Source organism: Scyliorhinus torazame, chromosome 4 (assembly GCF_047496885.1).
Source record: "Scyliorhinus torazame isolate Kashiwa2021f chromosome 4, sScyTor2.1, whole genome shotgun sequence".
In the NCBI taxonomy this organism is placed as follows: Eukaryota; Metazoa; Chordata; class Chondrichthyes; order Carcharhiniformes; family Scyliorhinidae; genus Scyliorhinus; species Scyliorhinus torazame.
This window is the reverse complement of record NC_092710.1, coordinates 139,241,641-139,266,154: the sequence shown is the minus strand read 5'-3', so window position 1 is coordinate 139,266,154 and position 24,514 is coordinate 139,241,641. Positions and strand designations below refer to the sequence as shown.

The 24,514-nt window shown below is 47.7% G+C and overlaps 2 long non-coding RNA genes across 3 annotated transcripts; one reads left to right on the top strand and one right to left on the bottom strand.

Annotated features, from left to right (window-relative positions):
- Window positions 1–2,036: 2,036 nt before the first annotated feature.
- LOC140411646 (uncharacterized) lies at window positions 2,037–18,934 on the bottom strand. 2 transcript variants are annotated; one of them, XR_011940922.1, is made up of 4 exons: window positions 18,817–18,934; window positions 8,763–8,983; window positions 8,138–8,298; window positions 2,037–2,144 (listed from the first exon to the last, which is right to left on the bottom strand). It is a non-coding gene; the product is annotated as an uncharacterized lncRNA (long non-coding RNA). The 2 variants fall into 2 exon arrangements; XR_011940923.1 differs by lacking the exon at window positions 8,138–8,298.
- LOC140411647 (uncharacterized) lies at window positions 18,428–22,792 on the top strand. Its single transcript, XR_011940924.1, has 2 exons — window positions 18,428–18,656; window positions 22,046–22,792. It is a non-coding gene; the product is annotated as an uncharacterized lncRNA (long non-coding RNA).
- Window positions 22,793–24,514: the final 1,722 nt, after the last annotated feature.

Genomic DNA, 24,514 nt, shown 5'->3' with positions numbered 1-24,514 from the left:
TAAGAAGCCCTCCTGGATGCTCCTTACAAACTCCGTCCCGTCTAAGCCCCTGGCACTAAGTGAGTCCCAGTCAATATTGGGGAAGTTGAAGTCTCCCATCACCACAACCCTGTTGTTTTTACTCTTTTCCAAAATCTGTCTACCTATCTGCTCCTCTATCTCCCGCTGGCTGTTGGGAGGCCTGTAGTATACCCCCAACATTGTGACTGCACCCTTCTTATTCCTGATCTCTACCCATATAGCCTCACTGCCCTCTGAGGTGTCCTCTCGCAGTACAGCTGTGATATTCTCCCGAACCAGTGGCGCAACTCCGCCTCTCCTTTTACATCCCCCTCTATCCCGCCTGAAACATCTAAATCCTGGAACGTTTAGCTGCCAATCCTGCCCTTCCCTCAACCAGGTCTCTGTAATGGCAACAACATCATAGTTCCAAGTACTAATCCAAGCTCTAAGTTCATCTGCCTTACCCGTAATACTTCTTGCATTAAAACATATGCACTTCAGTCCACCAGACCCGCTGTGTTCAGCAACTTCTCCGTCTGCTCTGCCTCAGAGCCACACTGTCCCTATTCCCTAGTTCTCCCTCAATGCTCTCACCTTCTGACCTATTGCTCCCGTGCCCACCCCCCTGCCATACTAGTTTAAACCCTCCCGTGTGACACTAGCAAATCTCGCGGCCAGGATATTTATGCCTCTCCGGTTTAGATGCAACCCGTCCTTCTTATACAGGTCACGCCTGCCCCGGAAGAGCTCCCAGTGGTCCAGGTAATGGAAACCCTCCCTCCTACACCAGCTGTTTAGCCACTTGTTTAGCTGCTCTATCTTCCTATTTCTAGCCTCACTGGCACGTGGCACAGGGAGTAATCCCGAGATTACAACCCTCGAACCATGCGGTCTGTGAGGAGCTCCAGTTGGGTGCACTTTCTGCAGATGAAGCCATCCGGGACGCTGGAAGCCTCCCGGACCTGCCACATCTCACAGTCAGAGCACAGCACCCCTCTAACTGACATTGCGTCAATTAATTAAAATTAAAATTAAATTTTTATTTATTTATTTTTTTGAATATTTTTTAAAAGGTCACTGTACCTTCTCCCGGTATCTGTGTGAGTTTCCTCCGGGTGCTCTGGTTTCCACCCACAGTCCAAAGGTGTGCAGATTAGGTGGATTGACCATGTTAAATTGCCCTTAGTGTCCAGGGATGTTCAGGTTAGGCTATGGGGTTACGGGATGGGGGGTGGTTGGGTGAGGGGAGTGGGCATGAGTTGAGTGCTCATTTAAAGGTTCATACAGCCATGATGGGCCAAATGGCCTCCTTATGCACTGTAGGGATTCTATGATTTGAAGTCTATATTCAACAACACTTGGCTCTTTTTTTTAATGACAGGATCACTTTAGGAATTTTGCCTTGACACAAGTCGCTAAACCTTTACACACATTGAAACAGAATATCAGAGGAACTGAGTAAAATGATCTAAATGAATGCTTTAAGAGAAATAAAACCGGGTGATATATGGCTTTGCTGAAACCTATTAGTTAACTGTGATTGTTCAGCAAAAGAAGGTTAATTTTTATATTCTAGGATACAGAGTTCTTATTTATTGGTGGAGTAGCCAGATAATAAGGTTCATCAGGTATCCTTTAGAGCTGCCTTTTTTTAAGCACAGAAACTGGATTAGGTCTGGTGCCTAAGAATGATGCGGAGCATCAGGGTCACATTATTTCCCTGCCACCACTTTCTGGTTGGGGAAATGGAGGTGTGTTCAGATCAATCAAGTGCTCTTGTTAGCCACGGGTGAATGGGAAAATGGTTAAAGATGTATGTGGTACTCTCTCTTCAAGGTAGCCTTGTAATTCCTGCCTAAATCTGACATATTTTAAAACCAGATATATTCAAAATATGTAGTAAGCTGGTCTAGTATAATGGGATTGTATCAAACAAAAGTTTTTATTTAAAGTACTCACTAAATACTGCAAATAAATATTGCAAAAACAATTCTGTACAATTTTTCACATTTTATTCTTAATTTTCACTTGAATTGGGAGGCATCTTAAGTGATTATCTTTCTTGCAGACATTCCAGAAAGCGGCCTGAAAATGTAAACTCTACACAGTGTTTTATAACACGATTCTTCGTTGCAATCCCCCTATGTACCAAAAAATGAAATTATGATTGACAGCAACAGCACTGGGAAAACAGTATACAAAGCTTTAAATTCAATTCAACAAGCTTTCTGTTTTAATATCATGAGAGAAAAAAGAATTAAATTGTGATTGTCAGGGGAACTATTTATTTTGGGAACAGTATTGATTTGTGCAATAACAAACATGAGCATTCACAATGAGATCAAGTCTTTAATGAACTCAGCTGCCAAATTTCAAACATATTGCTTGGGGGAAAAGGCATGAACCGTCATGCTTTGTTTACCGTTTCCCTCAGTAGAGGTGTACTTGTGAATAATACAGGAACCAAACAATAGCAAAACAGAACATTCAGATATATTGATTTGTACAATATGTCATACTCATCCAACAGAACTTTACAACGTATTTATCATCGACAGAATGCTGCTACCTTTTTTCACTATTGACATCCCGGTCTACCCTTATTTTCCACCTGGTGCAACTGAACTTTTAAAAAAGAAAACCAATGCACGAGATTGAAGGAAACTGGAAAACTCATTTATTGACTGGACAAGAATTGGGGAGGTGGTGGCACAGTGGTAATGTCACTGGACTAGTAAACCAGGGATCCAAAGTAATGCTCTGGGGATCCAGGTTCAAATCCCGCCACTGTAGATGCTGAAATTTGAATTCAATAAAAATCTGGAATTAAAAGTCTAATGATGACCATGAAACCATTGTCGTAAAAACCCATCTGGTTCACTAATATCCTTTTACGGAAGGAAATCTGCCATCCTTACACGGCCTGGCCTACGTGTGACTCCAAACCCACAGCAACGTGGTTGACTCTTAACTACCCTACAAGGGAAAATAGAGATGAGCATTAAATGCTGGCACAGCCAGTGAAGTCCACGTTCCATGAACAAATAATTTTTAAAAAAAATTCCCACAGTTTAATTGGTCATTGCTAAAATGTCAAGAGTAATTCCAGCAAATTGTCACCTTTATTTCCTCTGGTGATGACCAGTTCAATGCAGACTTTTGATTGGCTGTCAAGATTTGGCATTCACATAGATTCAAGGTAGAACCTAAAATGGTATAGCCCCGGAGTGCAGTCCAATCAACTCCAGGGTCACCCCTCATAAAAGACATTGTGCGGGATTCTCCATCCCACCGCACCCGTTATCTGGTGTGGCACCCCCCCACCGGCAACGGGATCCTCCATCCCAGCAGCCGACCAATGAGGTTTCCAATTATGGGCACCTCCACACCATCAGGAAATCTGTGGGTGTGAGTGCACTGCTGGCAAAACGGAGGATCCCGCCAACGGAGAATCCAGCTCACTGAATTTTTGCATGTCTTTAAAATTTCATGTCATGACACATTTGGGGCGGTAATGGGATTTGTTTTACATCGTATGAATGAAAATGACAAAATTCCGTTAAACATGGTCATTTTAAATCTGTAACTTTCCTTACTGCCTTTCAACCACCTTCTTTCAAAGATAACCACTTGATGAAGTGATGGGGATCTTGGCCACCCACTGGAGAGCTGGCAAGACCCCCAGGTCACCTCGTTCCAAGAAGGCCTGCCATATCTGGTGCCAATCAGATACTTGACAGGCCATCAGGGGACCTTCTCCTGGAGGTATCAGGATATTATAGGGGAAAGACAGGGTAGCTAAAGCTAAACTATTTCCACTGATTCGAGATTCTATAACTAGGAGCATAGTCTAAAAATTAGGGCTAGACCATTCAGCAGAGATGCTAGGAAGCACTTCTTCACTCAAACGTTGGTAGAGGTTTGGAATCTATCCACAAACAGCAGTTGAAGGTAGAACAATCGTTTTGTATTAAATAAATTTAGTGTACCCAATTCATTTTTTCTAATTAAGGGGCAATTTAGCGTGGCCAATCCACCTACCCTGCACATCTTTGGGTTGTGGGGGCGAAACCCACGCAAACACTGGGAGAATGTGCAAACTCCACACAGACAGTGACCCAGAGCGGGATCAAACCTGGGACCTCGGCGCCGTGAGGCAGCAGTGCTAACCACTGCGCCGCCGTGCTGCCCTGAAGCTAGAACAATTGTTAATTTTAAAGCAAACATGAAGTGATATGGGTCAAAGGCAGATATATGGAGTTAGGCCCACAGATTAGCCATGATCTCATTAAATGGTGGTACAGACTCGAGGGGCTGAATGGCCCCTGAGTGGAACTCGCTGAGAGCTGGGAGGGGTGTGTGTGGTATGGTTCTGTGCCTCCTTGTTCCCTCACTCCCTCCCCCACCCACTGGTGTCCAGAAGGAAACACAACAGAGTTTTTAATGTGTTCCCTGTATGTTGAGCATCTTGTCCACATCTGGGTTTGTACCAGTTGGATGATGCCCTTAAGTGGGCTTTAATTGCTTTCTTGAGGGCCTCAATTGGCGAAATTGTGGGAAGGTTGTTCGCAAAACTTACTATACAGACAACTTATTTGCAGTGGAGGTGGGAATGTGGCAGGGGTCCCTACCGGCTGATTAAATGCCTGCCCATTACCAAACCCACCGCGATAGGGCACAAGAATCCACCCAAACATTCAGAAACTTGAACGCAAGTCAAGTTTTCTCCCATCACCATTTATCCACACTATGCCCAGGTCTCAGCAGACTGAAACAAGGGATCCTGAATGAATCTTAAAGGTTACGCGTAATAATGTTACATTTCAATCTGTGCATTTGGCTAAAGATTTTGTGAAGAGCATGAGACCGTGTAGTGTCATGCCTCTCTAGTGTCCAAGGCCGTGTGAAATTCCCTTACTGCAAAACATTTTTGTGTCAACCAAGTCCACACATGTCACACCTCACAGCATGTGAACAGGTTAAGAAAATATCTGGAGGACAAATGAGCTCAAATATTGTAATAATAGAAAGCAGCCAAACACAGGGAACTAGCTTGTAAGTGAAAATGCTGATTGGCTTAACTGTCTTGAATTAAATGCAAGCACCTAGAAATAATTTGCTTTCACAAAGCTGCTAAGGGAAAACAGCCAACCGACAATCGGCATAAACCCAACTAAATTGGACAGTAAACAATTGAGCTATACAGAACAATGTAATTAAAGTCATCCATAAATATACGCGTGTTTAAAATTTCTTGCACAACACTTCTCCCCATGAGCCTGCTTTCTTAAGCATTTGGGTTGTGCTCTTTATCTTTTAAATCTGCCATCATCACCCTCCCTTGGCTCCACATCCTTGCAAACTACCATCTCATCTTCAAACTCCCTTTTTGTCTTCCAAGTCTTTGACTGTTTTGGAACCTCAAGTCCATTTCCATCTGGCCAGTACTCAATGCTTGAATCCTCTCAATCAGGTTTATGGCCAGTACCAAAAATGTCTCCTATCAAAGTCATAAATTACATCCTGTGTGACTGTGACAAAGATAAACTTTGCCTCTTCAGCTTTCTTGACTTGTCTGCAGCCTTTGACACTGTTGACCACATAATTTGAATCAAAACACTTCTCTGCTATTGTCCAACTAGGTGGGGTTCGTCTCTCTCAATTCCATTCTTAAATATCTAATTGTAGCCAAAGAAGCACTTGCAATGGTTGCTCTTCCTGCTGTCAAATCATTACCTCTGAAGACCTCAAAGATCTATCAATGCCAACCATGCCCACCCCTCACCTCTCTATTTCAAAACTGCATGTTCCTCTTAGCTACATCATCTGAAGACACAGCTTTCATTTTCACATGTCTGCTGATGGCAGCCAGCTTTATCTTCACCACTCCTCTCTTTACTCCTGCACTTCTGCTAAATTATCAAACTGCTTCACTGACATCCGGTACTGGATGAGCAGAAATGTCCTCCAATCAAGTCAAAAGCCATTGGGCGGAATTTTCTGGTCCCGCTGAAGTCAATGTACTAGGGGCTGGTTTAGCACAGGGGGCTAAACAGCTGACTTGTAATACAGAACAAAGCCAGCAGCGCGGGTTCAATTCCCGCACCGGCCTCCCCGAAATGTGACGACTAGGGACTTTTCACAGTAACTTCATTGAAGCCTACTTGTGACAATAAGCAATTATTATTATTATTACTTTTGGCTGGACCGTTGAATCTCCTGCAGCAAGTCCCATCTCAACGAGATCAGAAAATTCCAGCCATTGTTTCTAGTCCCCGATCCATTTCTAACTTCATCCCTCTTCAGTGCAAAAGTCTGAGATTAAGCCAGGCTTTTTGCACCATTGGTTTCACCCTTGATCCCGAAATGAGCTTCCAAACTCCTATTAATGCCATCACTAAGACAGTCTATTTCCACCTCTGTAACATCACTTGACCTGCTGATCCCACAGGGACCAGTGTTGGGGCCCTTGCTGTTTGTGGTTTATACAAATGATTTAGATGTGACTGTCGGAGGGTTGATCAGTACATTTGTGGATGATATGAAAATTGGTGGGTGGTAAATAGTGAGGATAGCCTTCGATTAGAGGAGAATATAGACAGATTGGTCAAATGGGCTGATCAGTGGCAAATGGAATTCAATCCAGATAAGTTTGAGGTGATGCACTTGGGCAGGACAAACAAGGCAAGGGAATACATGATAAATAGCAGGACCCTGGGAAACACAGAGGATCAGAGGGACCTTGGTGTCCATGTATACCCGTTCCGTAAATTAACAGAGCTGGTGGATACAGTGGTTAAGAAGGCATATGGTATACGTGCCTTTATTAGCTGCGGTATAGAGTTTAAGAGCAGGGAGGTTATGCTGGAACTGTATAAAATGTTGGTTAGGCCACAGCTAGACTGTTGTTTGCAGCTCTGGAATCCACATTATAAGAGGGTTGTGATAAAACTGGAAAGGGTGCAGAGAAGATTTACCAGGATATTGAGTGGGCTGGAGAGTTTTAGTTAGGAAGAGGGATTGGATAGACTTGGATTGTTTTCCTTGAAGCAGAGGAGATTGAGGGGGGACATGTGTGAGATGTATAAAATGCTGAGATGCATAGATAGAGTAGACGGGAGAAAACTTTTCCCCTCATCGGTCAATGTCCAGGGGGCAAAGATCAGGGGCAGGAGGTTTGGAGGGATGTGAGGAAATACATTTTTACCCAGAGGGTGATGGGAGTTTGGAATTCGCTGCCTGGAAGGGTGGTCTAGGCAGTGTTCCTAATAACATTTAAGAAGTACTTAGATGTGCACTTGCGGTCCCAGGACATATAAGACTAAGGTCCAAGTGCTGGAAAATGGGATTAGAATGGTTAGGTGTGACCAGCGCACACACGATGGGCTGAATGGCCTTTTCTGTGCTGCATGATTCTGTGACTTCACTCCTGTATCAGTTTACTGTTTTTCATCCAGTTGGTGTGTTGTCGTATCTAGTGACCAACGGCATGTGTTTGAGGATGGGGAAGCTGAAGGCAAGCGATGCACTTTCAGGACAAGAGTACATTCAACCAGAGTTGGAAACTCTAATCCTGGCTAAAAGCCATGCTCATGAATGTTGTTGTATGAATGCACCAGATTTCCCATCTCTTCCCACCTCCCCCTCTCCACCACTAAAATGTTGGGGGGAGCCCACGAGGGGGACTTTGGCAGCCCCATCAAAGATATTCGGATTGGATCGGGAGTTAGGTTAGTGTAAAGGGGTCTCACTGGGTGCCAAGTTGGTAGGCCCTGACAAGGGACACAAGGTTGAGAAAGGGCTGGTGTTTGAGAGGCCCTTTAGTGGGAATTAATTATCATCTTGAGGGCCTCAATTGGTCCACTAACCAGTGGACAATCTGATGCTGCCCTCGTCACTGGTATAATTGAAGTGGGGGCGAGCCATCGACTGCACTTAATAAGATTCTCCCACCTTTGAATGGTTTGACACCTGTAATCCATAATTCTGCGCACAATCACTCATTGGATCTCGGATCTCAACCAAGAATTTCTGGGATGGTGAGAAGAGGAGTCTGGTCACCTTCCCATGACAAAGCCAAAGTGATTTCCAGTCACCAACTCATAATATTCATCTCAGAGCCATTTACACACACCTGCTATTGGGTGGCTCCGAATGAGTATGCAATTTTATCATCTGGGTCCTCAATATTGGGTTTGGGAGGTATCCAAACATGCATTGGGGAATCCGTCTCAGAAGGTTTTACCTGGAAATTGTCCAGGAGTGCTAATTTCCCTGAACTGCGCTGAGATCCATCTGAAAAAATGATTTAAATGACTAATTTTGGACAGTTCTTCCAGTGATACACTAATAATTACTCTGAAAGGGTTAGAGGAAATAAAACTACTTCCAAATTAGGCATCACTGTTTCAAATATCCAGACCAAGCCCGCATGAAGCACCTTGTCACACTCCGGATCCCTACTCCTGGACTAATCATCTTCCAAGGGTATTTACCCCTCCCCCCCACCCCTCCCCGCAAATGGGATTTCCCCCACCCACGCTGACCCGAAACCTTTGACCCCACCTGTTCCTCACCGATCTGACCCCAACCCGGCCTGACACAACGCCCACCCCCCCCCCCCCCCCCACCCCTTCCATTGGATTTCCCTTACTCCCGACCAACACTACACTCCCAAGCAGCCAAATCCCATCCATTTCCTACCTGGACACTTACCTTCTCCCTGGCCTGTCAATTACACTGGGCCCTTCAAAACCTACCTGCTTTCCAGCAGCCAGTGCTGTAAAGAAGGGGACGAGGACTCTCTGAATTCATCTTTGCTGGATATGCTGTGGTCTTTGGGGACCCTTAGTGATGTCCCAAACAGTTCCAGCAAGCGGAGGTTTGAACAAAGTTTTCTAGAGCGGATGTGTTCACTTTAAACTCTTGTAGTTCCAGCGGAACATCACTTTACACCACTCGGAGGAAATTATAGTCTATTCTGTTGCAGTGTGTGGTGGGAGAGAAAAGCAAAATATTGTGATTTGACAGGATACTTTCCTCTTCCTTTTTGTCAGCCATATTGCCTCCAACGTTTCAATTTCTCTGTCTTAAACAATTAAATTATTGCCCATGTTATTGTATAAATTTAGAATAGAGTCCTCATTTTGCTACTTTAAAGCACCGTTTATTTTAAGTTAGTTCATTTCTACCCTTATTGACTTTTCTCTTGTTCTATCAGCTTTCTTTTTCTCTATTTCCCTCTCTATTTCTCACTCCAAAACATCTGTGGAACGTTGCTGGTGTTGAGACATAACGTTGTTTCCCAACCTGAAAGAATTTCCTTGCGCGTATGCTCTGCAGCCGATAGGAGTTCTGCTCTCAATGCTTCTTTCCCCACTGGAAAATGAGAGGAAGGAAGACCATGCTAAATGGCAGTACTGGCAGCATATCCCTTTCTAACAGTAGCTCAGAGACGGACAGCACATTTGCAAATAACTAAAAGCGGCCAGTGTGACAACACTGGCTCCAGGCTGTCAAACAAAACAAAACTATGCACAATTAACCTCATTTTCTTTTTTTTAACCCAACGCCTTTGCACAATTTTACATCACAAATGAACTTTAAGGAGTAAATTTAAGTTAACTGTAGAGTAATCACCGTACAATAACTAGATTCACTGCAGCAACTTAAAAATATTAAAGTTATCGTTCCTTTTAATATGCTGTCTGCTGGTGGACTGATAAAAATGACCATCGCAGGTGCCTTTGAATGATAGGATTGTAAGAATTAGGTTGTTTACCACATATTGAGCCAACTGAGTTATTCTTTGGAAAAAGAACAGCCAACCCTGAATGATTCAAACCACAATCTCCAGCTCTCTCCCTCTCCCTCTCGTTCTGTTTTCAGTTTCTGTGCCAATTGTCTTCCACTTCCCTCGCAAGTATATTGATTTCTTGCTGAGCTCCAGTTCCATTGGCACCTGTTACCTTAGCCAAGTGGTCATTGCCTGTGTGAAATTTGACCGTGGATGTCAGCACACTCTTTGTTTGTGGGGAATTCACAGCTGAGCCAGTTTCAGTGTTTATCCAAGCTCCAATCGTGCAGTATTCCACCAGTGAATGTTGGAGCGAGGACAAGAATAGGGACCATTAGCAGTTCTCTCCTTAACCCAAGGTCAACTGTGACACTCCCACTGCGGTCTGTCTGAGGTCTGAACACCTACTGGAATGTGAACTTGGCAGGCGCCGGATCTGGATCTCATGAATAACTCTTGTGATCATTCGATTTCACATGGGGCCTACAGAATATGTGTACAGAAGCAAATTGGGCTGAATTTAGTCCTCCCATTGATGAGTCTGCTGGCTGCCCCAGAAGTCAGGACCCTGGCACTGGACTGATGCAGACCCCTGAACTCAATCACGTGGTGGCAAGCTCATGATCATGTGTGATGCAGGCGTGATTCCAGGTCACGTGGCAGGGCCGGCTCTGGCATCGGGAAACCCATGTCATCTGATTCCCACACAGGAGAAGGTCAGGAAGCTTCTATTTAAAAGTTCGATATGCAGGTTTTCTGAGGGAGTACTGCAATTGAACAGCATTGTGGGAATATCGCAAGGAAACTTAATAGAAGAAATATCCATCTTCTAAGAGTTCAGTCAGTGTTGTCAAGGCATTCAGCTGTATTCAGAGGTATTCCGCTCCACCCAGTTATTATGGGCCAGGGTTTAGAGAACACCAAGATATATCATGGAGTTCACCTGACCCACAACTTTGAATAGATTTTGGTTATGGGGAACACCAGGGCCCACTTTACAGGTGTGATGCAACAGAGATCTAAAAACATTTTTAAACAAAAACTATTTTTATTCTATGAATCCGGTCAACATTTTATAAACACGCAGTAAACATCTTATCAACTACCAACACTGATAACCCCGCAAAAATATACAGTACTCTATAGGTAACCCTTAATAACTTTACTAACAACATCCAGAAGTCAAAATACTTTTTAACAAAGACAGTGGGCAAAATTCTCTGGTATCGGCGCAATGTCCGCCGACCGGTGCCAAAAACGGCGCAAATCAGTCGGGCATCACTCCGCCCCAAAGGTGCAGAATCGTCCAGCTGGCAGAAAAGGCCTTTGGTGCCCCGCCAGCTGGTGCGGAAATGACATTGCTGGGCGTCGCATGCGCGGGAGCGTTAGCGGCCGCTCACGGCATCCCCGCGCATGCACTGTGGAGGGAGTCTCTTCCGCCTCCGCCATGGTGGAGACCGTGGCGAAGGCGGAAGAAAAAGAGTGCCCCCACGGCACAGGCCTGCCCGCGGATCGGTGGGCCCCGATCGCCGGCCAGGCCACCGTGGGGGCACCCCCCGGGGCCAGATCGCCCCGCGCCCCCCAGGACCCCGGAGCCCGCCCGCACCGCCGTGTCCCGCCGGTAAAAGAGGTGGTTTAATCCACGCCGGCGGGACAGGCATCCTAGCAGCAGGACTTCGGCCCATCCGGGGGGGTGGGGGGGGGGGGGGGGGGGCGCCAACCGGCGTGGCGCGATTCCCGCCCCCGCCGAATCTCCAATGACGGAGAATTTGGCAACCGGCGGGGGCGGGATTCACGCCAGCCCCTGGCGATTCTCCGACCCGGCGGTGGTCGGAGAATCTCGCCCAGTAGGTTTGAATTCTCCACAGAGAATAGTTATCACTCTTAAATTATCAAGTGATCTAAACACCTTGTTTAACATATAGAGAGAGACCAGTATATACCTGCTTGGTTTGAATGCAGCTCTCCAACTGAAAGCGAAACTAAAACACAGAGCCAAAAAGAGCGCAGCTCAAAACGAAAGTAAAAAGCAGAATCACATTCCAGCTCTACCCACACAATGACATCACTGCAGCCATTTGATAAAACACACTTTTCTTAAAGGGACATTCACATTACGCAGTGCATCGCCTCATGGTTCAACGGGAGCTCATTGCATGATCTCCTCCAGGCCATTCGGGAATTCAGAGAGATACCATTTTCAGCTGATGGCCGCAAAAAACCATCATTAGTGACTGAAGCGGCCTGGTCAGAGGGCACCATGGAGGTCACCAAAAAGCTTGAAACACCTCCTCCACAATTCAAGGGCAAGTTTGGGTTTCATAGTGTCAAGGAGCGGATGGAAAGTGGGGGGAAAAAAAAGTCGGGTCACTGAATGGTTAAGAGTTAGGATGGGCACTGAAGTTTTCATAGTTGCATTGGTATGTGTGTGTGTGTCACTTGAATCTGTACCGGCGTCTATACATTACCCAGAATTCCTGAAAGCATGGGCATTGGATGGACAGTCAGGTTCATCATGGGACCAGAGGGCACTCGGGCAGTAGGGACTTTCCCAGCATCACTGGATACCTTATACTTGAAAGGTCAAAAGGGCCCAAAATACCACGGAGAGATCCATAGTTTGAGGATGCAGTACTGGAGCTTTGTCCATTGGCAAAGGCAGAGGTGGAAGCTTTGGAGCTGGCAGGACAACAAGGCATCCGGTCCATGTCTGATATTGATTTTAGAATGGTGGGCCTGGATAATGAGAGAAATTACATCATCTCTGGCTAGTGTGGCAGCCTGCTGCACCCATGATTGGTAATGGCCTTTATTAACATAATTCCAGTAATTGCTTTTTGTTATAACCTGCCTACTTACGATTGGCTGGGGACTAATGACTATCCCACAATCCTATGGGAGTATGAACTTCCCCAATGAGGGGGGCGGAGAAACTCCTAGTATAAATAAGCTGGCCAGTTCAGGAACCAGCAGGAAGGAGAAGGTAGCAAGGGAAGTTACTGCTACTGTTATGTATATATTGTTATAGTAAATAAATGTTATTATTTTGTATCCTTAAAACTCGTGCTGGACTCTTTGTGGCCCTTACAAAACTGGCGACGAAGGTTAAAGTGAATAGCCGTCTACACTGCTGAAGCCACCTCCTGGGATTTTTGTTGGATACAGGTTGGAAGTTGTTTTCTATTATACCATGCCTCTGTACGGACGTTTGGATGTTTTTGATGCTGCGCTGGAAAGCTGGAACCAGTACACACAACGGATGCGTTACTATTTCCGGGCAAACAATATCACTGAAAACGAGCGCCAGGTGGTCATATTGCTCACCGCCTGCGGCCCGCATACTTTTGGGGTGATTAGGAGCCTTGCGTACCCAGCTGCGCCGGACACCAAAACGTTTGACGAACTTGTGAATATAGTGGGGCAACACTTTAACACAACCCCGTCCACGATAGTCCAGCGTTACCGGTTTAATACCGCTGAGAGGACCTCTGGAGAATCCCTTGCCGAGTTTTTTATCCAGGCTACGCGGGATTGCGGAATACTGTGACTATGGTGAGACCTTGTCAGAAATGTTACGCGACCGTTTGGTTTGCGGTATTAACAATGCAGCAACCCAGAGAAAGTTGTTAGCGGAGCCAACATTGACTTTTCAACAGGCAATACAAATAGTCTTGTCCCGAGAGAGCGAGGAGTACAGGAGCTACAGGGAATGGAAGTGCATGCCTTGGGGCGCAACCCTTTCCGCCCAAAAACGTCCCCCCGCACTCCTGCGGTACCTTGGGCGAGGCAACGACCGGACCGACGCCAGTGGCCATCGGACATTCCTGCCCGAAGGGAGCCTTCTCCAGAGCCAATGGATGAGGAGCCATGTCCGTGTCAGACTTGTAGGCGCCGACCCCGTCGCGGACGGCGGTCCTGGGGACGCCAGAGGCGCCGTCGTTCCGACCGAAACTGGGACCAGCCCAGGGGCCGTAACTGGGACCAGCCCAGAGGCCGTACCTTCCATGTGGATGAACCTGCAGCGACCACTCCTGAGGACGTGGAGACGGAGGACGACTGCCTGCAGTTGCATTGTGTGGCAGCTCCCCGTGTGGCCCCCATTAAGGTGACAGTACGGGTCAATGGCCACCCGCTGGAGATGGAGTTGGATACTGGCGCAGCGGTCTCCGTGATCGCCCAGAGGACATTCGACCGCATCAAGCAGGGTATACAGACCCTTACATTAACTGACTCACAGGCCAGGTTGGCCACCTACACGGGGGAACCACTGGACATTGCAGGAACTACAATGACCCCTGTTGTCTATGGACGCCAGGAGGGGCGTTTCCCACTTATCGTAGTGCGTGGCCATGGGCCCAGCCTGTTGGGTCGGGACTGGTTGCGCCATTTGCGGTTGCAATGGCAGCACATCCTCCAAACCGTTTCTGGAGGGTTGACTGAGGTGCTAGGACGATACCCAGAGGTATTCCAGCCTGGTTTGGGGAAAATAAAAGGGGCCGTAGCCCGTATCCAAGTTGAACCAGGAGCCACGCCGCGCTATTTCCGGGCGCGCCCAGTGCCTTACGCTTTGCTCGAGAAGGTAGAAGGGGAGCTCACTCGTTTGGAGAGTTTGGGTATTATCAGGCCCGTCCGTTTTGCTGACTGGGCAGCACCAATTGTACCAGTAATGAAGCCAGATGCCACAGTTCGCTTGTGTGGCGACTATAAACTTACAGTGAATACAGTTTCCCGACTCGACCGATACCCAATGCCTCGCATAGAGGATCTCTACGCGAAACTTGCAGGTGGACTCTCATTCACAAAATTAGATATGAGTCACGCCTACCTGCAGTTGGAGCTGGACCCTGCCTCCCGACCATATGTAACAATTAACACACACTGGGGCCTGTATGAATATACACGGTTGCCCTTTGGAGTATCCTCTGCCTGCGCAATTTTTCAACGTGTTATGGAGGGCATTTTGAGAGGTTTACCACGTGTGGCTGTCTACCTAGATGACGTGTTGATTACAGGGACGTCGGAGCAAGAGCATTTTGGAAAATCTGGAGGCTGTCCTTGGACGCCTTCCGGAGGCTGGAGTCCGTTTACGTCACACAAAGTGCGTATTTCAGGCAAAAGAAGTAGTCTACCTAGGTTATCGGGTGGACCGCGAGGGTCTGCACCCCGTCGCAGAGAAGGTGCGTGCAATTCAACATGCCCCCACCCCGACTGACACTTTGCATCTTCGTTCTTTTCTCGGTCTCGTAAACTATTACGGGAAGTACCTCCCCAATTTGGCAACTACGCTGGCCCCCTTGCACCTGCTGCTAAAGAAAAATCACACCTGAGTTTGGGGTCAGCCGCAAGAAACCGCTTTCCAGCGGGTAAAGCAACAATTGTCGTCATCTGGGTTACTAACCCACTATGATCCGGGAAAGCCTTTGCTCGTCACATGTGATGCATCCCCGTATGGTATTGGGGCTGTCCTGTCCCACAAGGTGGAGAACGGGGCCGAGCGACCGATAGCTTTCGCCTCCCGCACATTGACTGCAGCGGAGAAAAAGTACGCGCAGATCGAGAAGGAGGGCCTGGCAGTGGTTTTCGCGGTGAAACGCTTCCACCAGTATGTGTACGGTCGCCATTTCACTATCGTGACTGATCATAAGCCCCTGCTGGGACTCTTCAGAGAGGATAAGCCAATACCGCCCATTGCTTCTGCACGGATCCAGCGCTGGGCTTTGTTGCTTGCTGCATATGAGTATTCTCTGGAGCACAAACCAGGTACGCAGATAGCAAATGCCGACGCACTTAGCCGATTGCCTTTATCGACCGGCCCCATGTCGACCCCCACGACCGGTGAGGTGGTTGCAACCCTAAATTGTATGGACACCTTGCCTGTCACGGCATCACAGATCCGTGAGTGGACCCAGACGGAGCCAGTCTTGTCAAAGGTTCGGCACATAATTCTGTATGGTGGGCAGCATAGACAGCTCCCAGGCGAGTTGCGGGCATTTTCCTCCAAGCTGTCAGAATTCAGTGTGGAAGACGGCATCCTCTTGTGGGGGACGCATGTGATTGTCCCGGAAAAAGGCCAGGAGCTGATACTATCAGACTTGCACAATGGGCATCCGGGCGTGACCAAGATGAAAATGTTGGCCCGGAATTATGTCTGGTGGCCAGGCCTCGACACCGACATTGAGAAGGTGGCCCAAAACTGCTCCATTTGCCAGGAGCATCAGAAGCTTCCGCCGGCCGCGCCCCTACATCACTGGGAATGGCCAGGGCGGCCTTGGGCACGCTTACATGCAGATTTCGCAGGCCCTTTTCAGGGATCCATGTTCCTTCTACTAATAGACGCCCAGTCCAAATGGCTGGAGGTGCATAAGATGCAGGGGACAACGTCCTGCGCAACAATTGAAAAGATGCGTTTATCATTTAGTACGCATGGCCTCCCCGAGGTGCTGGTCATGGATAATGGCACTCCATTCACGAGTGAGGAGTTTGCTAGGTTTACAAAGATGAATGGCATCCGCCATATCCGCACTGCCCCTTACCACCCGGCTTCAAATGGGTTGGCAGAGCGTGCAGTGCAAACATTCAAAAGAGGCCTAAAGAAGCAGTCTTCCGGATCAATGGACACGAGACTGGCTCGCTTTTTGTTTACGTACAGGACCACCCCCCATGCAGTGACTGGGGTAGCTCCCGCAGAACTCCTAATGGGCCGAAGACTTTGCACCCGCCTTAGTATGGTCTTCCCGGACATTGGCGCAAAGGTACGCCGCACACAAGAACGGCAGGGACAGGGATTGTCTCGGCATCGTCCGATTCGGCAGTTTGCGCCCGGTGACCCAGTATTCGTGCGGAATTTTGCTGGTGGTGCCCAATGGGTTCCTGGTGTAATCTTTCGCCAAACGGGCCCTATATCTTACCAAGTGCAAGCCCAGGGTCGTCTCCAGCGAAAACATGTAGACCACGTCCGGTCCAGAAGATCATCCCCCTCAAAAGATTCCCCGCCCCCGGAGCTCATTTCAACAGCCGCAAAGACCAGAGACAAGGGAAGGTAGTCCTCACAATCTTCCACTGGTGCCTCACTCGAAGCCTGCGCAGGTCGTTACGGGACCGAATGGAGATAGAGACGCTGACATGACGGAGGCAGCAGATTCTGACTCCGAGATGGAGACACAGGATGCATCAGAGGGGGAATCCTCGGGTCCACAGGCCGTGGATGTACAACCGCGCCGTTCATCACGGAAGCGCCGGTCTCCGTCCTGTTACACGCCGCCTGATCCAGCGCCGCGTGCAAATGGCGTCCGGCCTGCGGCCAAACGCGTTCGACGCCTTCCTTTGCCAGGGTCTTCGGTGGATTCCTTGGACTTTGGGGGGGAGGGATGTTATAACCTGCCTACTTACGATTGGCTGGGGACTAATGACTATCCCATAATCCTATGGGAGTATGAACTTCCCCAATGAGGGGGGCGGAGAAACTCCTAGTATAAATAAGCTGGCCAGTTCAGGAACCAGCAGGAAGGAGAAGGTAGCAAGGGAAGTTACTGCTACTGTTATGTATATATTGTTATAGTAAATAAACGTTATTATTTTGTATCCTTAAAACTCGTGCTGGATTCTTCGTGGCCCTTACAAAACTTTTGTACTTCATTTGCAGAGGTGACGGCTGCAGAGAGCCTTGACCATTTCCCATGTAGTCCACCTGGAGGATGACAGTCTGGATATCTCTGAGGGAGCATCATCACCCTGGCCCCGTGAACCCAGTGCCAATGCAGGTATACTCCCCTCGCTAGAACGTCGATCGAGTGGTGGCTCATGGTTACAACATGTAACAGCTTTCACACAGATGTAGCTGAGAGAAGACAGTGACAGGCAAGGCCACTGATAGCCAGAGTACAGCCACCTGCTGCTTCCCCAGCTAATGACGGGCCTCAGATGAGGGCTCAACTCAATCTGCTGGATGTTGCAGAGGCAAAATGGGGGGAAATCTGGCAGAGCTGCTTGAGGCTTTGAACAGACAGTCATTAGGAATGGAGGAGTCTTTCCACATCCTGTCCTCGGCCATATCTCGGGTATATATGAATTAAAAGCAGAAGTAGGCCACTCAGCCCCTCGAGCCTGCTCTGACATTCAATAAAATCATTGCTGATCTAATTGTAACTCCACTCCACATTCCTGCCTATCCCTGATAACCTTTCATCCCCTTGTTAATAAAGAATCTATTTAGCTCTGCCTCAAGAATATTCAAAGATTCTGCTTCCACTGCCTTTTGAGGAAGCGACTTCCTAAGATTCTCAACCCTCCGAGACAAAATATTTCTTCTCATCTCTGTCTTAAATGAACGACCCGTTTACTTTTGCACAGTGACCCCTAGTTCTAGAGTCTCCTAAAAGAGGACACATCCTCCCCACTCTGTCAAGACTCCACAAGATCTAAAATGTTTCATTTAAGTCACCTCTTACTCTTCACAATAAACAATTACATTCGATGGGTCTGATAGCGTGACTCCTTTAAGGGATGAGCCTTCGCAGTCCACGTCGGTGCCTATCACGCGGGAGTGCGCAAACCCCGACCAATGAGGAAAAAACCCGTGGCCCTGGGAGCGGGGCCCCGGGCAGAGTGGGCCCTGGAGATGGAGAGTGAAATTCTGTTTAGTGACTCTGTGCCTGTGTATAGGTTACATTGCTTGTTTTCAGCAAACCATTGTTCCATTATACCGGAAGTATCTCCTGTTTTGCCTCGAGCTACAACATTGGGAACAAGTGTAAACTGCATTGATCGCAAGTCTACAGTAGTTTGGAATTCGAGGGGGCAGGGAGAAGCCTCCAAAATGAACAGAGAAGACGAAAAGAGTTGACTTCGTCATAAAAAAGTGAGTGAAAATGCACATGATTGGAAATTAGATTCAATGAACCCGAGAGCCGATGACTGGAACCAGTATATTGAATGGCTTTGTTACTTTTTTTAAAGGAAACAAAATAATGGGGAGGATAAACAGAAAGTTATCCTGTTAACAGTTTGGGGCCACCGACCTGCAACCTTAAAAGGAATTTGATATCCTCAGAGGCACCCGACACAAAATCATTCCACCAGTCTTTGGTTAGGAAACATTTAAATCCCAGACCTTGGACCATACTCCAGAGATACAAGTTTAATTCAGTTGTCAAGGACACAGGAGATACCATCTCCGCCTTTGATGCCAGACTCCATCAATTGGCCGAGCATTGTGAGCTCAGCACAGTTCATGGTGACATGCTGCGTGATCATTTGGAATGCGGTATCAACAACACAAATGTGCAAAAGAACCCTCTGGCTGAAACAAATAACACTAGACAGGGTGATCGAAATTGCTCAGGCAACCGACTGCACCAAGAGGGATACATCAAAGCTTCAAACTGTGCAAGAGTTCGAGGTGAACCACCCGTGGGGCGGTTTGGCTGCAACGCACACAGCCGGGTCCACCGGCATAGAGGATTTTCAGTCACGACCCCAGGGACAGAACTGTAGTCCGTGAAGAGGAAGGAAAATGGTTTGCCAGCCCAGAAGTCAAAATGATTGCTACCGATGTGATGCCTAAATCTGGAGCGGTGCCAGTTTTCAGATTCTCCACCCCCTGAAAAGCGCCGTACACCGCGCCATGTGTCCACGGCCTCAGGCCATTGCCTGAGGCCCACCACACGATGTTCCGTCCCCGACCGACCGAGTTCCCAACGGCATATGTTACGTGTGCTCACAATGTTCAGGAAGCTCGCGAGGCGGCTGCGGACTCAGTCCTGCACCGCCACAGTCTGGGGAGGGCCGATCCACGGGCAGAGGGGGCTTGATTTGGGCTGGGGGCACTGGTTGGGCGGTCCGGGGCATGCGAGCTCTAGTAACCAAGGGGGGGGGGACTATTTTTGGGGTCCGGGTCCGCGGGCTGAGTTCGCCATGAAACGCGGCACGGCCGCTGCACGCCGCCACCATGCACGGGCACGGACTCGGAAATGCTGCAGGCCGTATCGGCAGCTACCGCTGAGAGCTCTACGCTGCGTCCCTGCCAGCCCCCCAGCAAAACGTTGAATCGGTGGTCATTTTGCACCAGTTTTCCTGGTGTAAAACACCACCATTTTCACGCCAGCCTGGGGACTTAGTCTCCCAAATGGAGAATACAGACCCTTGTGTTTCTCAACCTTTTAATTGTATATAGTAATTGTACATAACCTGTTCTGACAATATGTTCTTGAGGGATGTAAGGGGGGAGGGATGTGGTAGCATGACGAGCTTTCATGGTCCACGTGATTGGCTCAGGACCTATCGTGTGGGTGCGCACAAATACCAACCAATGGGGAAAAACGCAGAGCCCTGGGATTGGGGTCCTGGGCAAAGTGGGCTCTGCAGCCGCAGAGTGCAGATCTGTTTAGTGGCACTGTGCCTGTGTATTGGTGACCTTTACTTGTTATCAATAAACCCTTGTTGGGCGGCAGGAGGTTTAATGGTGATGTGAGGAAAACCTTTTTCACCCAGAGGGTGGTGGAATGTTTGAAACTCACTGCCTGAAAGGGTGGTGAAGGCAGAAAACCTCATAACATTTAATAAGAATTCAGACATTTAATAAGAATTCAGACGTGTTCTTGCAATGCCAAGGCATACAGGTTTAGGGGCCATATGCTGGAAAATGGGATTAGAATATTTAGGTGGAGGGCAGCATGGTGGCACAGTGGTTAACACTGCTGCCTCACTGCGCCAAGGACCCTGGTTCGATCCCTGTCCCGGGTCACTGTCCGTGTGGAGTTTGCACATTCTCACCATGTTTGCTTTGGTTTCACCCCCACAACCCAAAAGATGTACAGGGTAGGCGGATTGGTTATACTAAATTGCCCGCTAATTGGAAAAAATGAATTGGGTACTTTAAATTTAATTTTAAAAATGTAATCAATAAGTCCCTGTTGTGATATGAGAAGTCGCCCTAGTATTGCCTCAAGCCACCACAAATAGCTTTCCTAATTACGTGCTGTATTTGATACTAACTTGTGATTCTTGCACTTTGACACTTAGGGAGTGTATCACTTCTTCCATAGAGAGGGTGGCCAATGTCATGGAGATGCAGACCCAGGAGACCACAGTCCTGGTGAGAGTGACCCTGCAGATAATGAATGCAGCTATGAGTTCACTGCAGCAGAGGTCCAGCGAGAAATTGTCAGTGCCCTCCAGGTACACCTCAATCAACTGACAACCGTGCAGTGCCATATTGCACATAAGAGGCCAGGAGATGCAGCCTGATGCATTTGAGAGCTCCCCCCCCCCCACCACCCCAAAGACACGCAATGTTGTCAAGTGCTTGCCATCCTGGCAGTGACGACAGAGGACTTCCCTGCTCTGGTGCAGGAGAGGTTTGCATGCCCCTGTCCCTTCAAGCCTAGGGCTGCCAGATGATACCCACAAAGGTTATCAAAGGCCATGGGCAAAAGAGAAAAGCAGTCAAGCTGCAGCCACCGCTGCAGGTCTTAACGATGCACTTTGATGCAGCACCCAGAAGCATTTCAAAATGTTCGCTTTCATATAATAATATAAACACGAGTGCTACTTTGCTATGCTAAGAAGTAAGTGTGAGTGTCACATTGTTGTTGTGCTTTATTCAGCCTGCGTTTTTTTACATCTGAGGGTCTCACGATGTTCCTGTTTCAGAGGTGTATATATAATATATCATTCTTCACTGGCAAGATTCTCCACTCCACCAGCATTGCAACCCCGCCCATGGGTGTCCAGGAAATCTCATTGGCCGGCGGCAGGAAAGGAGAATCCCATGCATCTCAGGGACCAGAGAATCCAGCCCCATGTGTTTCAGTGACCAAGTGTAAGCAGGCTGGCACATTCCCAAGGTCCAGGACTGAGGTGACACACTAAATCTTGGGGAGCCGCCGCAGAGGCACAATGGTGAAAGATCGCTGTTGTTCAGTTATAGCACACCGAAGAGCTGGAAATGTGCAGATCCCCCCTGGGTTGTAAGCCAGACATTCAATCTACTTTGCAAAGACAAGAATATTGAAACTGTATCGAGATATTTCAGAGAGGAATGCGTTGGATGGGGGAAAGTTAAATTCTAATGCGCTTTCTGTAATTTTTCAAATTGAATGCTTTTCCTCCACACTGCATGCCTGATAAGGAATGTATATTGTGAAGATCAATGGTGGAATTCTCCCAGTGTAAGTGCCATGGCTGAAGAGGGAAAACACACCTAATCTTCCGGTCCAATCTCATTAATTATGCACCCGTGTGTTTCAGGCCATATGCTGTGGCAGTGCAGGCTGGATGACATGTAGTCTGCCATCGTGTGCGGGTACCATATTGAAAAGGTGCCCGACTGACCCACTATTGAAGAAAGAAGGTGAACCACCTGAAAATGAAGATAGATCTTTGGGAGCACTCTAAGGCCATAGGATGAACACCCACAGAATGAAGATGGACCTCCACGAACATTCAGGCAGGAAGATGGGCCCCATGCAGTACAATGAATGTGGAAGCTCCTCCTGCAGATGCTTCCCCCACCACTTTTGTGGTGTTCCAGGGTCCAGGGCTGCCGGTGGCCTCCAGCCCATACTCTGGAGCAGCCCCAGGCATTGTTTATCAGAGTCCCTACATCTGCATGTCACGTTGTATGAACGGGATCGTGGAAAATCTAGTGTGGGGGGGCAGGGCCTTCATTTGCATCTCATTAACAAGACCTAAACGGCATCCTCTGATGGGTTTTCCGACCTGATATGGCAGGCGCAAGCAAAGGATCCCGCCAGCATGAAACCGATTTCTGGCCCTTCCGCCCTATTCTCCTGCCATGCCCACCATCAAACATGCCAGGGGGGTTTGGGAGAATTCCGCCCCAAAGGAATTACAACTGTGTAGAGGCATTTAAAAGTGGAACCCACTGTATGGAAACAAGCTGAATTTCATGGCACACTCTAATCATCAAGCTGAAATGTTTTTTAATTTACTTTTTACAAATTATCTGAATAAAACATGCTTTTGGAAAATCAATCATATTTTTACATGGCACTGGCTTCTTGCTCTCAGGTTGAGATTCAGGGCCCTGTGTAATGACTGCAGAAAAGTGTTATGAGCTCTTAGAAGCAAAAATATGTGCCACCAATGAGATCCACAAATTAACTACATATCAAGGGAATAGCATCTTTTTTGCAAATAAGCGTGACTGGCTGATCAAAGTGCCTCGCTGGAAACATGGGTGTCATGTATACATCTCGAATATGCGGAAAGCTAAGAATGGCTGTTTCTTCCATTGCCTTGTCCATCTATCCCTCTAGAACCTTATGAGTTCTCCACCTCTCTTGTACAGTGCATTTGTCATCCACTGGGGCTCTCGGAGGTGAAGTACAGATTAACCATGATCTAACTGAATGGCAGGACAGACTCGATGCACTGAACGGCCCACTTCAAATCTCAAATTTTTCTACCTCTTATTTTTTTTCAGTCTATCTGTATTCAACGCTCCCTCCTATCCTATATTGCCTGAATTATGTCGTTGTTATGTCCTGTCTCTCTGGCTGACTCACCCAGCTGCTTACTTTACTGAAACTTGATTCAGTTTTTGCAGAGGTGACAAAGAAAATTGATGAGGGAAGGGTTGTGGATGTAGTTTATATGGACTTTAGTGAGGCATTTGACAAGGTCCCACATGGCAGATTGGTACAAAAACTAAAGTCACATGGGATTCGGGGTGGGCTGGCTGGATGGATGCAGAACTGGCTTTCTTGTAGAAGACAGAGAGTAGCGGTGTAAGGGTGTTTTTCAGAATCTGTAGCTAGTGGTGTTCCGCAGGGATCAGTGCTGGGACCGCTGTTGTTTGTAGTATATGTAAATGATCTGGAGGAAAATGTGAATAGTCTGATTAGTAAGTTTGCAGGTGACACGAAGATTGGCGGAGTTACTGATAGTGCCGCGGATTGTCAGAGGTTACAACAGGATATAGATAGATTGGAGACTTGGGCAAAGAAATAGCAGATGGAGTTTAATCCAGACAAATGTGAGGTGATGCATTTTGGAGGATCAAATCTAGGTACAAGGTAAATGGCTGAACCCTTAGGAACGTTAACATACAGAGGGATCTGGGCATGCAGGTCCACAGTTCCCTAAAAGTGGCAACACAGGTGGCCAAGGTGATTAAGAAGGCATGTGGCACGCTTGCCTTCACCAGCTGGGGCTCTGAGTACAAGAGTTGGGAAATAATGTTGCAGCTGTATAAAACCTTGGTTCAGCTGCATTTGGAGTATTGCATGTAGTTCTGGTCACCACATTATCAGAAGGACGTGGAAGCTTTGGAGAGAGTGCAAAGAAGGTTTACCGGGATGTTGCCTGGTCTCAAGGATGTTGACGGAGGCTGAGGAGAGACCTGATTGAGTTCTATTAAATCATGAGAAGCATAGACCGGGTGGATAGTCAGGGCTTTTTCCAAGGATGGAAGTGGTAATTTCAACGGGGCACAGGTTCAAAGGTGAGAGGGGGTAAGTTTTTCAAACAGAGAGGGGTGGGTGCCTGTAACGCGCTGCCAGAGGATGTGGTGGAAGCAGGCACATTCGCAACATTTAAGAGGCATCTGGATGGATACATGAATAGGGAGGAAGTTGAGGGATAGGGACCGAGTAAGGGCAGAAGGTTTTTTTTTTAGTTAGGGCATCATGATCAGCACAGGCTTGGAGGGCCAAAGGGCCTGTTCCTGCCTGTACTTTTCTTTGTTCTTTAAAA